The following is a 16,493-nucleotide window of genomic DNA, read 5'->3' on the forward strand; positions in this document are numbered from 1 at the left end:
TTCACTTCTTGTCAGCATAACATCCTGAAATAAAGTTATGCAAACATTGGGCCAGATCCTCAGACCAGCTCCAAAGTTGAATTGGGGCCATAAAGTTACTTTAACTGGCCTTCTGAGGATCTCTCCTACATAAGGGGATTCCCTAGGATGATGGCCAGAGCCCGGATATTATCTCTATGCCAACCCCCCACTGGCCTGAACATAGTGAGATGAGGAAAAGTAGATAAGGATGGAGTACCACTGTAATGGCTATCCCCAGCTTGGGGACAGAGTGGCTTCCTACCAGCCCCTGAATTAGGGAGCTGCAGAAGTAGTATAAAGTCATCTTTGTCCCCTTCCTCTGATCCTGTGTCAAGATCAGTGCAGCCTCGTCAGAGAATCTGGGTCACTAATACAAATATATTTCTCATGACAATAAAACAGATGTGGGGAGGCATCCTAGTATTTATTTTCTTAAGCCAAGGGCCCAGTTCTAGCATCCTTTCAATCAGGCTAGCCACACAGAAGTCAAAATATAGAAAAATGGCAGTGTCAGATTCTAAAAGAGAAATAGAAACTAATGTACTAAGAAGGAAGATAGACGTCATAGAGTAAAACAGGCAAACAGAGGATATTTTAACCCTGAAAACCTGGGAACAATCAAGACTGGGATGTTTTTAGAAAGACAAGATGATGTGAAAATAAAAGTATAAATGGAAGCAAACATTGAAATTCTTCTTTAGGTGAAGTGGTAGAACTGCTAAATTGAGATGCATAGTTTCTCTAACAGAATGTTGGGAATCATTAGGAAAGGGATAGATAATACGACAGAAAATACCATATTGCCTCTATATAAATCCATGGTATGCCCACATCTTAAACACTGAGTGCAGATCCCATCTCAAAAAAGATGTTTTTGGAATGTTATGTTATTGGAACTGGAAAAGGTACAGAAAAAGGCAACAAAAATTATTATGGGTATGGAACGGCTGCCATATGAGGAGAGATTAATAAGACTGGGACTTTTCAGCTTGGAAAAGAGACGAGTAAGATGGCATATGATAGAGGTCTATAAAATCATGACTGGTGTGGAGAAAGTAAGTAAGGAAGTGTTATTTACTCCTTCTCATATCACAAGAAGTAGGGATCACCAAATAAAATTAACAGGCATGAGGTTTAAAACAAACAAAAGGAAGTATTTTTTCACACAACGCAGTCAACCTATGCAACTCCTTGCCAGAGGATGTTGTGAAGGCCAAAACTATAACAGGGTTCAAAAAAGAACTAGATAAGTCCATGGAGGATAGGTCCATCAATGTCTATTAGTAGGGATGATGTCTCTAGCCTCTGTCTTCCAGAAGCTGGGAATGGGCGACAGGGGATGGATCATTTGATGATTACCTGTTCTGTTCATTCCCTCTGTGGCACCTGGCATTGGCCACTTTCGGAAGATAGGATACTGGGCTAGATGGACCTTTGTTCTGACCCAGTATGGCTGTTCTTATGTTCTTAGTTCAGACACTAACAAGAGTCCTAATATAGACACCTAATCAGTAGTTCAAGCTCTTTGTATTAACTCTGATTCAGGCCAGCATGCCTACTGCTCTGAAAAAGCTCATGAGTTTCTGCAGTTGGTATTAAAGTGTGGAAAATATGTAATGTGCTCAGTATCTGGGAGCTGGAATCCCATAGAGGTTTGAGATGGAAGAGATCAAGGAGAATAATTTCATAGCAGTTCTTTTACTTCTTGAGCCCAGGGATCCCTACCCACATTTCCCCCACAATCTGTAGAGCCTTCTTGTCAAAGACATTTAGTAATTTTATTCAAAAGTGATTTTTCCTGTCTGCACTTGAATCTTTGCTAGTGTTGCTATCAAAGATCAGACTTCGAGAGGGGATGGCAGCTGCAAATTGGCCTAGGTGTTATCTTTCAAGCAGCCTAGGTTAGACAGAATGATATGTAGTAGAAAGAATAAATCCCTTATGCAGGGCCCCAGGGTATCATTCCATAAGATATTTTTTAAGACAGCACCTACTATTTGAGGCAATATAGTGCATTCCAAAGACACCCCTCTCCAGAAAAAAAAAATTAAAGATCTAAAGATAAAAGTTTACTCTGGCAGGCATAATATAGCAGTCCCCAGTCAGGGATAGATTCTACCAGGCAGGACAATCATACATACCTTTCAGTACTGTGGGCCTGATTTTCACCACTTTGCACCTTGTGTAGTCAATTATACCTGTGCAAATTAAATGTAAGATGATACCAAGGCAGACTGATAGCATTCTGAACTACCAGGTGCCAATGTGTATACATTCACTATTTACATTGACAGTGTTTTATTGTGATAGTTTGGCATTCCATTTTCTATGAAATACATTCTTTTAAAATTTGCTACAGCTGTTGCTGCTTCCCTCTTATGCCTTTCACTTTTTCCTTTCATTATTAATTATTATTATTATTACTGTAGCACCAGAAGCTCACTGAAACCCCAAACACCTTGATAAATAGAGAGAGGAAGCTTCATGGTCAGTATTCTGACCTATGGGACTGAAACATGGCCTGTCATGATCAAAACTGAAAAGAAGTTGAACACCATTCAGTCGAAGCATCTCCAAATGATCCAAAACATCAAGAGTTACAAATGCAAGTCAAATGAAGAGATCCACTTCCTAACTAAGCATGTCCTGCTCTCTCAAACAGTTGCCCAATGCTCTCTGAGGTGGTGTCTACCAACTTCCTACGAGAATCATCTCAAACTTTGATCTAGTGAAAGCAGGATGGAAAAGAGTTCCCAGAAGATGCTGGATGGTATCAGACTCCTGTCTCTCACAGGTATCCTACCCCATAACACACCAGATGCCAGAGACCAGGACTTTGGGCGGTTATGCTTAGTGGCTGGAGGAGGAGTTGGTAGCCTGGAAGCCCAAGATCAGAACCAGAGCCAGAGGCCAGACACCAGAGCCAGAAATCAGGAACAGGAACCAGAGGTCAGAACCCAGTTAGGCAGAGTAAGGCAAGGCTGGGTCTGAGGCAGAAACATGAGTGGCAACAGACACAGATACTATCACAGCCATGGGTGAATGTTTTGAGCAGCCACTAAGCTGCTGCAGGACTTAACAGCTGGTCTACTAATTCTTCCTACCAATCAGGCAGGGTAGCCAATCAGGCAGCCTACTCTAGGCCAGCTGCACTCAATACGTTGCCCAGAGACTGGCTCTGATTCCTGACATCAGGACAGAACATCATAGAAGCTCAAAACACATTTAGCGTCACTGATGCTATCCAAGTGACAGCAAGAGAACTGACCTAACTCAACCTAGGGGCTGAGTCTTATTGTAAATCTTTTGTCTTATGCTGGTCTTTCGTGTCTCTTAGTTTCTCTTTCCTTTCATCTTCCTCATTCCCTTTCCCTCTCTTCTTTTACCTATGTGATATTAGATCCTTGCCTTCCTCCATGTTCTTTCAAATCACATCCATGTCATGGAGAGGATTACTAGAGTGAATAGTGAAACATTATATGTTAAAGAGGGGGAATAAAAGAGCTGTCCAACTCAGAACTGTTTCACACAAATGGTGGAAAACATATGGAATACACTAATGAGAAGTTATTGTCATGAGTAGAAGTGAGTTCAGACAATAATGTGATAGAAAAAGTAAGTCAAGGGCCAGGTGAAGGAAAAGCAACACAGATTTGAGAGTCAAACAAACAAAATAGAAAGAGCTTCTCAAAGCCAGGGCAAATCAGGTTTCCAAATTAGTTCAAAATCCAGAGAATGAGGCTCTTCAGCAGTCATTCCTCTTAATATTTATCCCTCCTGACAGACTAATTCCCTCCAGCAAAGCCCAGCCACAATCCTCTCACCTTCCATAGGCAATCCCTGCAATGTAGGATGAATCTGTGCAGGGGAAGTGTGTTAAGCTTCTCACCACCAACCAGTGAATGGGAGGTCTCTGAACCCAGAGACTCCTAGATTCCTTTCCAGAGAAAGAAGGGGTAGAGAAATGGGGGGGGGGAGGTACCTAAAATTAACCAAAAAAGGACATGTATGACATTGTCTTTTTCCAAAACGGCTTGTGTTGTGCAGTCTGTTGAAAGAATATAGGTCCCAGAATTTTTGTATCTAAAAATATGTAGTGACATTTGAAAGGAGGAAGTGTGCCCTTGTATATAAGCAGATGTGGGGATTTCAGCATTGTCATCTTATGCTGTTAAAAATGTTATGAAAATAACTAAATCATTGTTACATATACTCTTAAGGCATCCCCCGCAGTGGAGCATTTACAGGACATCATGCATTTTCCAAACTCTGTGGGCCAGATTCTGATCCCCTTTCTTATGTTAAGTAGTTCCTTGCCTCTTGAATAGTCCCACTGAAATCAATAAGACTACTTGTGCAGCATGGTAGTACCCAATATGAATAAATGTCAAGTATCTCATTGTGTTATGTATTTCTTTTAAAATTGTTTGTTCCTTGATTTTCCAAAAGTGTGAGAAAAAACTGACATTTATAATATGTCATTCTACTTTTTGTGAATTTCTTTTGTAAGAAAATTATTTATATCTGTCTTATGGATGGAACAAAGCAAACTAAAATTGATGTGCTTTCATATCAATCAGCTCTTATGAAGCTGAATAGTTAAGGTCTGATACTAAATACATGTGTGCATATGTGCTATATGAAATAATTTGACAAACGAGAGACTCTAATATCAATTAAGCAGTATTTAAAAATATTGAGTTGTATTTTGGACTGACCTCAAATAGTTCAGAGGTTGAATAAGCCCCTAAATCTTTTGGATACTTATCTTATTTTTTAATCACTTTTCCCCAACTGCACTTTCTCTATTTCCCAGTTATATCAGTCCCACACCAAAATCAGACCTCTCTCCCATGCCCCAAATGCCTCCTGCACCAAATACAATACTAGCGGATTCTCCTAAAACTAGATTTGATGACTACCATTCTACATTACACCTTATGCTTTATTTTCTTCTCCCAATACCCCGCCTTACCCCAAAATATCCCTGGTATTCATTTACTTTCTTCAGCTGACATAAGGCCTCCATTACTTCCTTCAAACTTATAATTTTGTCCACATCCACAAAGGAACTCAGGTGTTGCAATGCCTAACTTTTAGCCACCTTGAAAAATCACTGGAGTCCCAAAAGCCCAGATTAAGTGCCTAGGCTCTCTGTACAACAAATGGGGAGTGATAGGCACCCAAGTATGGGATCCACAAAAGCCAGCATGCTAGGCAGGTGACCGCCTGAACTAGCCAATAGCAGATGCTGATGAGAGAGATGTGTCTAAACCCCTCCCTTCTGACAGAGATATGCACCGCAGGCCAGGCTGCAGGGAAGCATCTAACTCTGCTTGCGATCCAGCTAGAAATCCCTCTGCTGGACTCAGGCAGTTTAGGCACCTAAGTCATTCCTTGCAAGAAATGGAGGACAAAACAGTGCCTTCCTTAGAATTTTTAGCCCAGTGGTTAGAGCAGTCATCCAGATGTGACTCATGTTCACTCATCCTCCCCTGCCAAGCCTCTCTGCTCTCAGGTGAGTGCTTTAATCACTGAGCTATGGGATATTTTGATGTAGGTGTCTCTCAATATCTCCTGTTGAAGCTATTCCACTTCAGCTAACTACTTAAATAGCAATTTGGCCAGAGAAAGGGAGGGTGCAAATGACTTGATCCCTGCAAATCCATGGGTAGCCATTTTATATCCATGGACCATTTCTGCAGATAGCAGCACAGATGCAGATACAAATTTTGTATCCATGCAGGGCTCTGATGGTAAGAGCCAGGTGGGCAGCTGTGATAAACTGCAGCACTGCTGTGGCAAGGAGACCTGGGGGGCAGGGACATTAGGTGGGAAGCTGCTTAGACTCCATGCCCAGGGCAGGTGGAGGGTCTGCCACGGCTCCCTACACCTGCCTACCCGGCTCTTACTGTGACCAGGCTGTGGCTCTGAGCTGCCCCACCCCTGCCCAGAGCTGGGTCAGGGAAAGCCGCGCTGGCAGCTGTGGGGAGTCTGGGTCCCTCCACCTGCTCCGGGGTGCAGGGACACGGGCAAGGGGCTGCTTGGGCTGAGAAATGCAGTCTTGCCCCTCTTTTCAGTCAGAATTCTCCTGCAAAGATCATTCTCCTAAGCCATCGCTTTGACTATGTCATACCCTCTCCTTTTTTTTTGCCTCCCTCCAGTGGCTCTCCCTTTGTTATCACATCAAACATAAGTCTTCACTTTCAAGGCCCTTCATGCCCTAACACGATCATGCCTACCTTCTCATTTTTCCAACAAAGTGACTGAAACATTTGCACTTACAATTTTTTTTGGTTGAAATTTTTCCTTTCCTGTGTTGTAGAAAAATCAGAAACCAAAACCTGAGCTTTTTATGGTTAAAATGTTTGGTTTCCAATAACATAGTGGGTTTTCGCAAAAAGAAAAGGAGTACTTGTGGCACCTTAGAGACTAACAAATTTGTTAGTCTCTAAGGTGCCACAAGTACTCCTTTTCTTTTTGCGAATACAGACTAACCTGGCTGCTACTATGAAACCTGTCATAGTGGGTTTTGGTTCAGATTTTCGGTACAAATGTTTAGTTTTTGGTTAAAAACCACCCTGGTTTTCAGTAAACATTTTCAGTTTATGTAAGCCAAAAATTTTTACAAAACCCAAACCCTTTGACTGCAAAGTGTTTTCAGAAATAAAAATGATTTAGGTTTTTAACTGGAAACTAACAACTAACAGCTCTAGTTATTAGACCATAGGATCATATATCACTTTGGCAACATCAGAATGATATATAAGGGGGAATTATATGTCCTGTTATTACTTTGGTCTGCTAAGTCTGCCTAGAGAAGTTTGTTTTTCATTTCTTGTTTGTTTTATATTTTATTTCTCTTACATGTGCCTCTTTGCAACTAATTTACCTGCGAAATGTATGTACACCTGAGTAATTATAGAATCCTAATGATATATGTCACTTGCTGGTGATGCTAGAGAATTTGAGATTTATTGTTATTAATATTATTAGACCAAACATGTGCTAAGTGCTTTAAGAACGTGGCTATACGGATGCATTCAATGTAAATGCAATGACTCCTATATGGAATGTAGGAAAATTACCCTTTTGGAGGGAGAAATGTTCTGGCACTTTGTAATGAACTGCTGAATGGAACAATACTTAAGTCAATGAACTCAGGAAGTTTCACAGCCTTTATAAGGGCAAATTTTCCCTTTGCAACAACAGGAATTTTGCCTGCATCAGAAGTGCAGGGTCACAATCTTAGTAAGGAAGATGATAAATTCTTGCTCCTTGTTTTTTTCTGTAATTAGCATTAAGTATACTATAAGAATACTTATTCCAGCTAGTGCCTACAATTTATGAGCATTAAATTTACACACAAGTTTATAAGACAGTTTTTAAAAAATATACTGAAGAATGAAACTGAAACAGGAGTGTATTTAAAAACATAATATTTGCTTAGCTTCAGCCTCATGAAAATTTACAATTTATGATACAATTTAAGAAAGCAGAGTATCAACTGAATTTTAGACCCAGTATTGAATTCCACAGCATACACACAGCTGTCTATGAATAAATGTTTGTATTATTGTAACATGTCTCCTTTGCCCCCAACTTTTCATTGACCTGTTAAACTTTGGTCTAAACTAAGATTCCAAGCTCTATGAGGACAGGGAATGTCTTTTTCTATAAATCTAATATAGATTCCCAACCCTGTTGGGATCTCTAGGCACAATGTAATACAAATCAATAATCTATTTAAAGACATTTTAATGCTCACAACTTGCTATAATGAAGGTACTACATATCTACTGCCTGTAAAATTATTCAGAAAAATGTTACCTTTAGTAATGTCTCAGCATATGATCTGCTGTATGTATTTTCTTCACTGGTTTTTCAGATACAGTACGTGCTTTCCTTCAGTTTTAAATGAGCAATTATGTTCCCCGAAGATTGGTCAAGCTATATCAACCCAAGTTGCTTCCTCTTTTTCACATCAGACTCATCTCTCATTTATTAAACTAAAATGTTCAACGGAATGACTAATAATACAGTACCACTATATTAACAGTTTACAGCCAACTGAGTTATTTTAGCACGTTCCTTGAAGAAGAAGAACAGGGTGCTTTTTAAAAATGCCAGTTCCTCTAAAATAATCCCACTGCAGGTGCCCTGAAAAAGTACAATATTCCTTACCCAATATACAATATACCATGTTACAGAAAAAACAACCACCCAAAGTGCACACTTTCATTTCAATAGATTATATTAATTCCCAGTCTCAAAAATTAAATAAAATTGGAGAAATGAATATTTATCTTTATTGTCCAAGTATGTCAATGCAAAATATACATAACTATTTTAATATATTAATATGAGTTTGATTTCTCTCATTATATAATTTAGATCATTCAATAAATCAATATTAATTATATATATATAGTATGTATATAATATAAAACATTATATGATAGTAATATATATCTTTTAAAGCAGGATTACACAATTTGGTGGGGGGTCTAACTATAATATTGACATTTGGATTCAGGCATTAAAGTATATGCCATTTCATCATTAAAGTTTTGGGTAAAGAAGCACAATTTTTTGGCTGAAAATGGTGCTGAATACAGTTTCTCCTCAATTACATTTGCTGCTGAACTTGTTAGCGCTAGTTCAACTGGATATTTTTGCCTAATGTAGTTGGAGGATTTTGTGAAGTAAATTCTATATTTCAGACCTCACTACTTCATTCATTGCTGGTCCTTCTGTACCCATGGAATGGCTTCTCTGAACAGAGAAAGGTTTCCTCTGGTAGAGATTTTACAAAACAGCAATTTGGAGGTGATTTCAAAAGACAGCTATTTGGAGCTCACACCAATCTTTTCTAAACCATTACAATTAAGAACTAATGATTAGGGTTTAATCCTCTAAGAACCTACTTGCAACTTTTGAATCCAAATATCAAGATTATAGTTAGAACCACCCATCCCTCCCCCCCTTTTTTAATTTCCCCACATAGTCAGTTACTATTTGGCAAGTTTGCTGCTGATGTGCCATTGACCAATAAAAATGTTAGTGGCCCAGGAATATCAACTCTGCCTGACAGCCAGACTGCAAATAAAAGGCCTTCAACTAGACATTGATCATCCAATTTCAGCACTCCATACTAGATCCTCCCATCACTATTGGGAATTCACTGGAGCACCCATCCCTGTCTGTATGTTGGATGTCAACAAGATGATGGAATATGCATTGATAATTCTAAGAACAGCACCAAACCCTCTCTGCTGTTGTGTTATTTTGCTTGCCTTAAAATTCCCCAGAGTAGACCCACCCTCCATCCTCCTACCCACACATGCAAAATATTGTGTCTAGTTATAAAGTTAATTTGCACTTTTTTGTGATAGCACTCTTAGGAAAAGCATGTTGGAAACTATAATGTTTGGAAAATGTTATGTTCCTCATCATTTGACCTCTTACACCTATGTAAGTTCTCACAACACAAGCAGTACACTGGGTAGGAGAGAAACAAATGGTAGAAATAGGTAACATATTAATGTGTGTTAATAGCTTTCATCTACTCAGTGGTATATATACCCATCTTTTGGGTCCAATCCTACTTCCTTTGGCATCAGTAGCAAATTCCCATTGACTTAATTAGAACAAGAGCTTCAACTGAATGCGGAATTTATCCTATTGATACTATACAGAGTTCTCAAGAGTCGTCTCTCTTAAATATCTTGTCTGTCTTTATAGAATAGATTGGTTCTCACATCAGTCAAGCTGAAGTGGGAAAGAAAGATAATAGAATATCAGTAATCTTTTCTATTTTGTTGTTGGAAGTTTTTATATACTTCCCTACTTCACTCAGAGTAGTTCCTCTTTATTCAATTCAAGTACTTTTAAAACTAATTACTGTCTAGTTCTTGTTAGAAACTCCCAAGAGGTGCTGTTGCGGCAGACACTGGAGTTTAACTGCTGAGTCACTGTCATCTGACTGTACCACAAATGACTTGAATATTTTTTCTAAATTTACTGGATTGTATCAACAACACATTAAAATCACAAGACGTTGGCAACATTTTTAACTTTCCTTTATCACATATCCCGATTTGGACATAACTATTACAAAAACATGGCGATGCTGCTGGAGAATTGCGGCAAGCTGTTCAGGAGAGTGGAGTTTATGAATTTAATGTCCATCACTCAGTAGGGGTACATGTCACTGTGATCTTGCAAGTGTCCTTTTGGTCTCTATTTTTATATGCAATATTCGTAAGTTTAAAAAAAACATTCTGGAAACTCTTGACACTTAGCAAAAAAATTCAGAAGATGCTAGCCACCCAAAGCAGATGTAATGAAATAACATACAGAACTATCTTATGACAGCATTAGAGATTTGTGTATGGAGGGTTTAGTGTACAAAAGTTAAAATAAATGTGTGACAGAGACAGCACATAATAGGAGAAAAAAGAAAAGAGAATTACCAGAATAGGGACTGTCCACACCCCAAAAATATATTTGCAAGAGAATCCAAAACAGAATTCTGCGGGTCAGACTCTGATACCATTGCTCATGCCGAGTAACATCTTTATTCATGAGTGCACCCTCTGATTTCAGAGAGACTACTCAAAGAGTAAGGTACTATTGAACATGAGTAAGGGTGTCAGACCCTGGCCCTGAGTTCATCTACAGTTTAGACGTCTTGTGTATACATATCTATCATTTACAGGTGGACTTTTCATAAGTACTCAACATTTCCATTGGCTTCAACAAGAGCCTAGTTACATCAACTCAGAGCACTTCGGTTTTAAAACTCTAAGGTAAAATATATTTCCATCATTTTAACCATCCTGAGTGCATACCTGTCAGGGATCCTAAGTACATACTCAGGACAGTTAGCCTCTCCTGTCACTCACACTGGGCAGCTCCACTATTTTTAGCGCACTAGCTCAATCAGAACTAGGATGGATACATCATCTTGAAGTGGGAATGACTGCCCCAGCTCAAAATGTAGACATACCCTCAGAGGTATTTAAGCAATGATCATCAATATTCTGAAACTGCCAACTTTTCTTTGGGAAATGTATCTCATGATGGTGCTCATTGCCCTTATGACCTGCTAGCTAGATTAATGTGTGTTTTATATGGGCGCTGTGCCTCAGGAGTATGAGTATATGCATACAGACAGGCAAACACACCTGAGGATGCCTCCTCCCCACCACGGTCTCTTCTGGCTGCCTGATATCCAATCGCAAAGCAGATACTGACCCATATTCTGGGCTCGGGAGGGATGGTTGAGATGGGATAAATGGAGGGGAAGGGTGGGCATCAGCGAGCCAGTTGTGGCTCTTCTCTTATGGCAGTTTTGTGCCAGCCTCACTGGAGTTTAGATGAGCCTAAAAGTAGAACTGATCAAATGGCATTCAATCACCTCTATATCTGGTCACATATTAACTAGGGAGTGTATTACTTGACAGATACTAGTAAAATATGTCAAATAAATTCAATATTGTTCTTCTATGTTGAATGACAATATGTTACCAAACAACATAACTAAGGTTCAAACATTTTATTCTTTTACAGTAAGAGGGCACATGAGTTAGGGGATGAGGACTGCATGATAGTCCATGTATTTTTCTACTCTGGCTAGTAAGCTTAGTCTTCAGGCTAGCACATGCTAGGTAAATTTTTCAAGCTCTAAACCACTGGGTACTGTTGTACAATGTATCCATTGCTAAAAAAAAAACCACAAAACCTAATTACAGAACTAGATAAACCACACACCTCAAACTCTGTTTCTTTTTCTGTGTGAGAGGAGTGTGAGGAAAATATTGAGGGAGTGCTGAGCTGAAGTTTAGTTTTGAAAGGAGTTAGAGGCCCATGGTCATTTGATCTCTTGTTGAAGTGAGTTTAATAGGCCAGGACAAGCTGCTAACTGAAAGTCTGGCACCTCCACTCCTAAACATTGAGAACAGTATTGGTCAGTGTCATTGTTCCAGTAGAATGTAGTTATTGTGGGAGGTCAAAGTCATGGAGAAAGGGTCTGTAACTAAAGGCCAATCCCATGGAGGCTTTGAATAACAGGAGAGCCACCTTGATCAGGACTCTGCATTCAACAGGGATCCAATGCATAGAAAGTGGAGGACCAGCACCAGAATGATGTGTTTACAGGGACCGGTACTGCTATACAGACATTCTGCTTCAGTTTCTACCAGCTGGAGCTTTTTAGAGTTAATGACTTCACTAGTTATCTCCAAGTTGGAACTAGAGGGAACACTGACCATACATGCACTAGAACTATTAAAGTAGATACAATAATTGTTAACAACTTTGTTTATTTTTCAACTATTTTCTTCAGATATAGCTGATGCATGATTTTAAGCAGAGTCAGCTATGTGGGACGTTAGAAGGGGTAGCAATGAAGTGTTTTCATCTAGAGAAACAAAGGTTCAGTTAAAATGTCATGTTCAGAGTAACAACAATCAGTATGAACAATTTTCTTTTAACTTTTTCTTTAAAGCCATCCATGAATTATGCTGGTCCTCCAAAACAACAGAGTTTGAGATGGAGGTGGGTGGGGGGCGAACGGCACATCTGTTCCAGCAGACAAATATAAAATATTACTGGCACCTGTAATTTGTCTTTCCTCCTTGGTGTTTCATGTGGTCACTTGTTCCAAGTGCCCAATGGCTGCTGCTGTCCCGCTTCCTATTCTATATCAACCAGCCACTATATATTATATGTACATACATTATATGTTTTTGGGTAGGAAAATGTACCTAATACTTAAGATGACTATCTTCTAAAATGAAAGGCTTTAAATCCCCTTGAAAAGGGGCTAATTCTAGTTCTCCCCAGGCCAGGGAGCAAGATATTCCATAGTTATAGAGCTATAGAAGAGAAGATTGGTACATCTTCTGCATATGCAAGACTAGAGTCCATCAGCCTTCTCCTAGTGGACATTTTAGTCAGTAAAGTATGTTGTGGACCCAGTCTATTAATGGCTTTAAAAGTTACACCAAATAGATCTTTAAAGATCTTTAAAGATCTATTTCCCCAGAAGAATTTCTAGAGATCATAGTAGCTAAACAAATGTGTCTCCATGGGGAAAGCTGCAATGGATAAAATAAAATACCAGGAAATAATTTTTTTAAATGTCAGACAAGGAAGCAATAAAAATTGTGATATTTTAAAAATAAATACAGCAAAAATAAATAAAAATGTGTATATTTCTATTTAACTGCAGCAAAATGGGGCCTCTACCCTGTCTGGAGCTTTTCCTGGATTCTCTAATACAAATAAAGAATAAAAATTAAAAGAAAAGAAAAGGAATCATCATAACCATTAACAACAGCAATGAATTATTACAAGGAACACCAAAAATACTTTACAGACCCATAAGGTGGCAGCAAACTTCTTCTGTAGCAGGAGTTGGGAATTAGTAACATCATTCTGCTGTCTCTTGCAAAGAGATTCTGCAGTTTGATGTATTTCATTCTACATTAGAAAAACAAATAACAAGAGTTACTGATATACTGAAGTTTTTTTAAGCACATAACTTTCCACAGTAAAGAATCACAAAAGTCCTGATTAGAAACATTGGAGGTTTCAGTACACTGACACTGAATGGCAGTTAGCCTGCTGGAAAAGTTTCGTCTGATAGAAATACCATGTGCCAGATTTCAGTCTAATTGACAAGTGTTTCAATCCAATGTAAATCAATTGGTGTTAGGTCTACAGCAATATCAAAATGCTTTGACTATTGAAGTGAGAAAAAGTAATAGCATGGATTATGCAACAGTTCCCTCTTTAAAAATAAAAAAGCCAGCCTCATTATTTTTGGAGGCCTGCATCCTGATTTTTAAACACTTGGGGTTGTTAATACCGAGGCTGTTCTTTGCATATATTCTTGAAGACTGGATGCAACTGTCCTGCTGCCTTTCTTCAAGTTCCTAAAGGCACTCCTCTGGGACCTAGCTTACCCCATTCCAGGCAAATGTTGCTTCCCTTTGTTAGGAAAACGAGGACTTGGGAGAGCTGACTAGGAAGGCCACCTTTCAAGTTCTGAAGGATCTGTACCATCTGTCACATGCAGATATCATGCCTCTGGCTGGTAAACTGGAAGTTTTTTCTGCTAGATGCACTTGGGTACTGCTTACTGGAATCTGGTGCTTCATGTGACATAAAATAAACAGAAATCCCCTAATACCTGATGGAGGAAATACAATTCCACAATAAAGGCATGATTCTACTCCGAAAAGCTACTCTCTAAGACAAGTACTGTAGGGTTCCATGTTAAATATCTCTCAATGTCTCCCCAGTCAATTTTCTTCAGCTTACAAATGAAGGATTTTTCTCCCTGGGCTGCCAGCCCTGCACACTCAGCTTAGGATTTGAAAGCCAAGCTGTGTTCTTTTTGGCTTGTGCACCATCACCAGGAATAAAGCCTGTTATTCTGAGTCAGCATTATCTTCCATAGATTTTCCAGCAAGCTAGGTAACTTCAACTGAATGGGAAAACGTCTTGTGGGAAGGCTATAACAATAGGGATGCTTAGCGCTAGGACTAAGGAAGAGACAATGGGCCTTCATCTAAACATCTCTGCTTTCCATGAGGGTCTCAAGATCCACAGGATTTCCAACTATAGCTTTAGGCGATCTCACACCTTGCCTATTCTGTGAAGGGACGCCTTTATGGTTCCCTGGCCTTTACACAGGTGTTTCCCATGTCTGGACCTCTATTAATTTCTTACTGTTACTTGTGGTATGAGTAACACTGTTGTTCTAACTCCTGTACTGCAATAAAGAATGATTGGATGATGCATACAACATACTCTTAATAGCTAAGATAAAAATAATTTAACATGGAATGTGTTGATATGGAAACATAAGTTGTCCCTGACCTTAGAGAAATGTCATTCTTCCCTGTCTATTTTATGTATTACTGTAAACCATCTGTTTTTATACTACCCTGACTTAATGCAGATATAGTGACCATATTTTACCTTGTCATGTACAAAGTACCAATATTAATCATTATACATTTTTAAAATTAAGAAGAGGGAAATGAGTTTTTTTAAGAAAACAAACTTCACATCTGCTCAATGACCTAATGTGATATTAGCTTGGCTAAACTTGTTGAAATATAGAGCTGAAAATAGAGCAGCATTAGCTGAGAAAATTTATGAGTTGAACTTTTACTTTGAAGAATTGTGATTCTTCATCAGTACTGTACTTTCTTTTTTGGACTTTGTTCAAAAGCTAAGTTAACTTTCACTCTTGGGAAAAAGCAGGACGAGAAATAAAACTTCTCCCCTGTGTAACAAAAAGTAAATCTTTCAAGGCCTGGAAGAAGCTCCTGCCTCCAGCAAATATATATTTGAGACAGTTCAAAAGAAACAATATTAAACACAGTGATTCAGTTCTGAAGTGTTGTGTCACTAGTAGCAACAGAAGCAAATGACCTTTACAAAGAAACCTTCCTCATCAAACACTACGTTCAACATCTTTGATGATTTCCTGTCAAACAGAAAGGGGCAGATTCTCTGGTAGAATCATAGGATTGGAAGGGACCTCAAGAGGTCATCTAGTACAACCCGCTGCTCAAAGCAGGCCTTAATCCCCAACTAAATCATCACAGCCAGGGCTTTATCAAGCCTGACCTTAAAAACCTCTAAGGAAGGAGATTCCATCACCTCCCTAGATAACCCATTCCAGTGCTTCACCACCCTCCGAGTGAAAAAGTTTTTCCTAATATCCAACCTACACCTCCCCCACTGCAACTGGAGACCATTACTCCTTGTTCTGTCATCTGATACCACTGAGAACAGTCTAGATCCATCCTCTTTGGAACCCCCCTTCAGGTAGTTGAAGGCTGCTATCAAATTCCCCCTCATTCTTCTCTTCTGCAGACTAAATAATCCCAGTTCCCTCAGCCTCTCCTCATAAATCATGTGCTCCAGCCTCCTAATCATTTTTGTTGCCCTCCTCTGGACGCTTTCCAATTTTTCCACATCCTTCTTGTAGTGTGGGGCCCAAAACTGGACACAGTACTCGAGATGAGGCGTCACCAATGCCGAATAGAGGGGAACAATCACGTCCCTCGATCTGCTGGCAGCGCCCCTACTTATACAGCCCAAAATGCCATTAGCCTTCTTGGCAACAAGGGCACACTGTTGACTGATATCCAGCTTTTTGTCCACTGTAACCCCAGGTCCCTTCTTGCAAAACTGCTGCCTAGCCACTCGGTCCCTAGTCTGTAGCGATGCATGGGATTCTTCCATCCTAAGTGCAGGACTCTGCACTTGTCCTTGTTGAACCTCATCAGATTTCTTTTGGCCCAATCCCCTAATTTGTCTAGGTTCCTCTGTATCCTATCCCTACCCTCCAGCATATCTACCACTCCTCCCAGTTTAATGTCATCTGAAATTTTGCTGAGGGTGCAATGCACGCCATCCTCCAGATCATTAATGAAGATATTGAA

General features: G+C 39.4%; 1 protein-coding gene across 2 annotated transcripts in view; it reads right to left on the reverse strand.

The window, feature by feature from the left end:
- TFEC (transcription factor EC) overlaps positions 1-7,945 on the reverse strand; it is a 209,602-nt gene extending 201,657 nt beyond the window's left edge. For both annotated transcript variants that reach the window (XM_043495354.1, XM_043495357.1), the window contains exon 1: positions 7,852-7,945. The gene's annotated coding sequence lies outside the window, so the exon portion shown is untranslated. The remainder of the gene's footprint in view (positions 1-7,851) is intronic.
- Positions 7,946-16,493: the final 8,548 nt, after the last annotated feature.

Source organism: Dermochelys coriacea, chromosome 1 (genome assembly GCF_009764565.3).
Source record: "Dermochelys coriacea isolate rDerCor1 chromosome 1, rDerCor1.pri.v4, whole genome shotgun sequence".
NCBI lineage: Eukaryota > Metazoa > Chordata > Testudines > Dermochelyidae > Dermochelys > Dermochelys coriacea.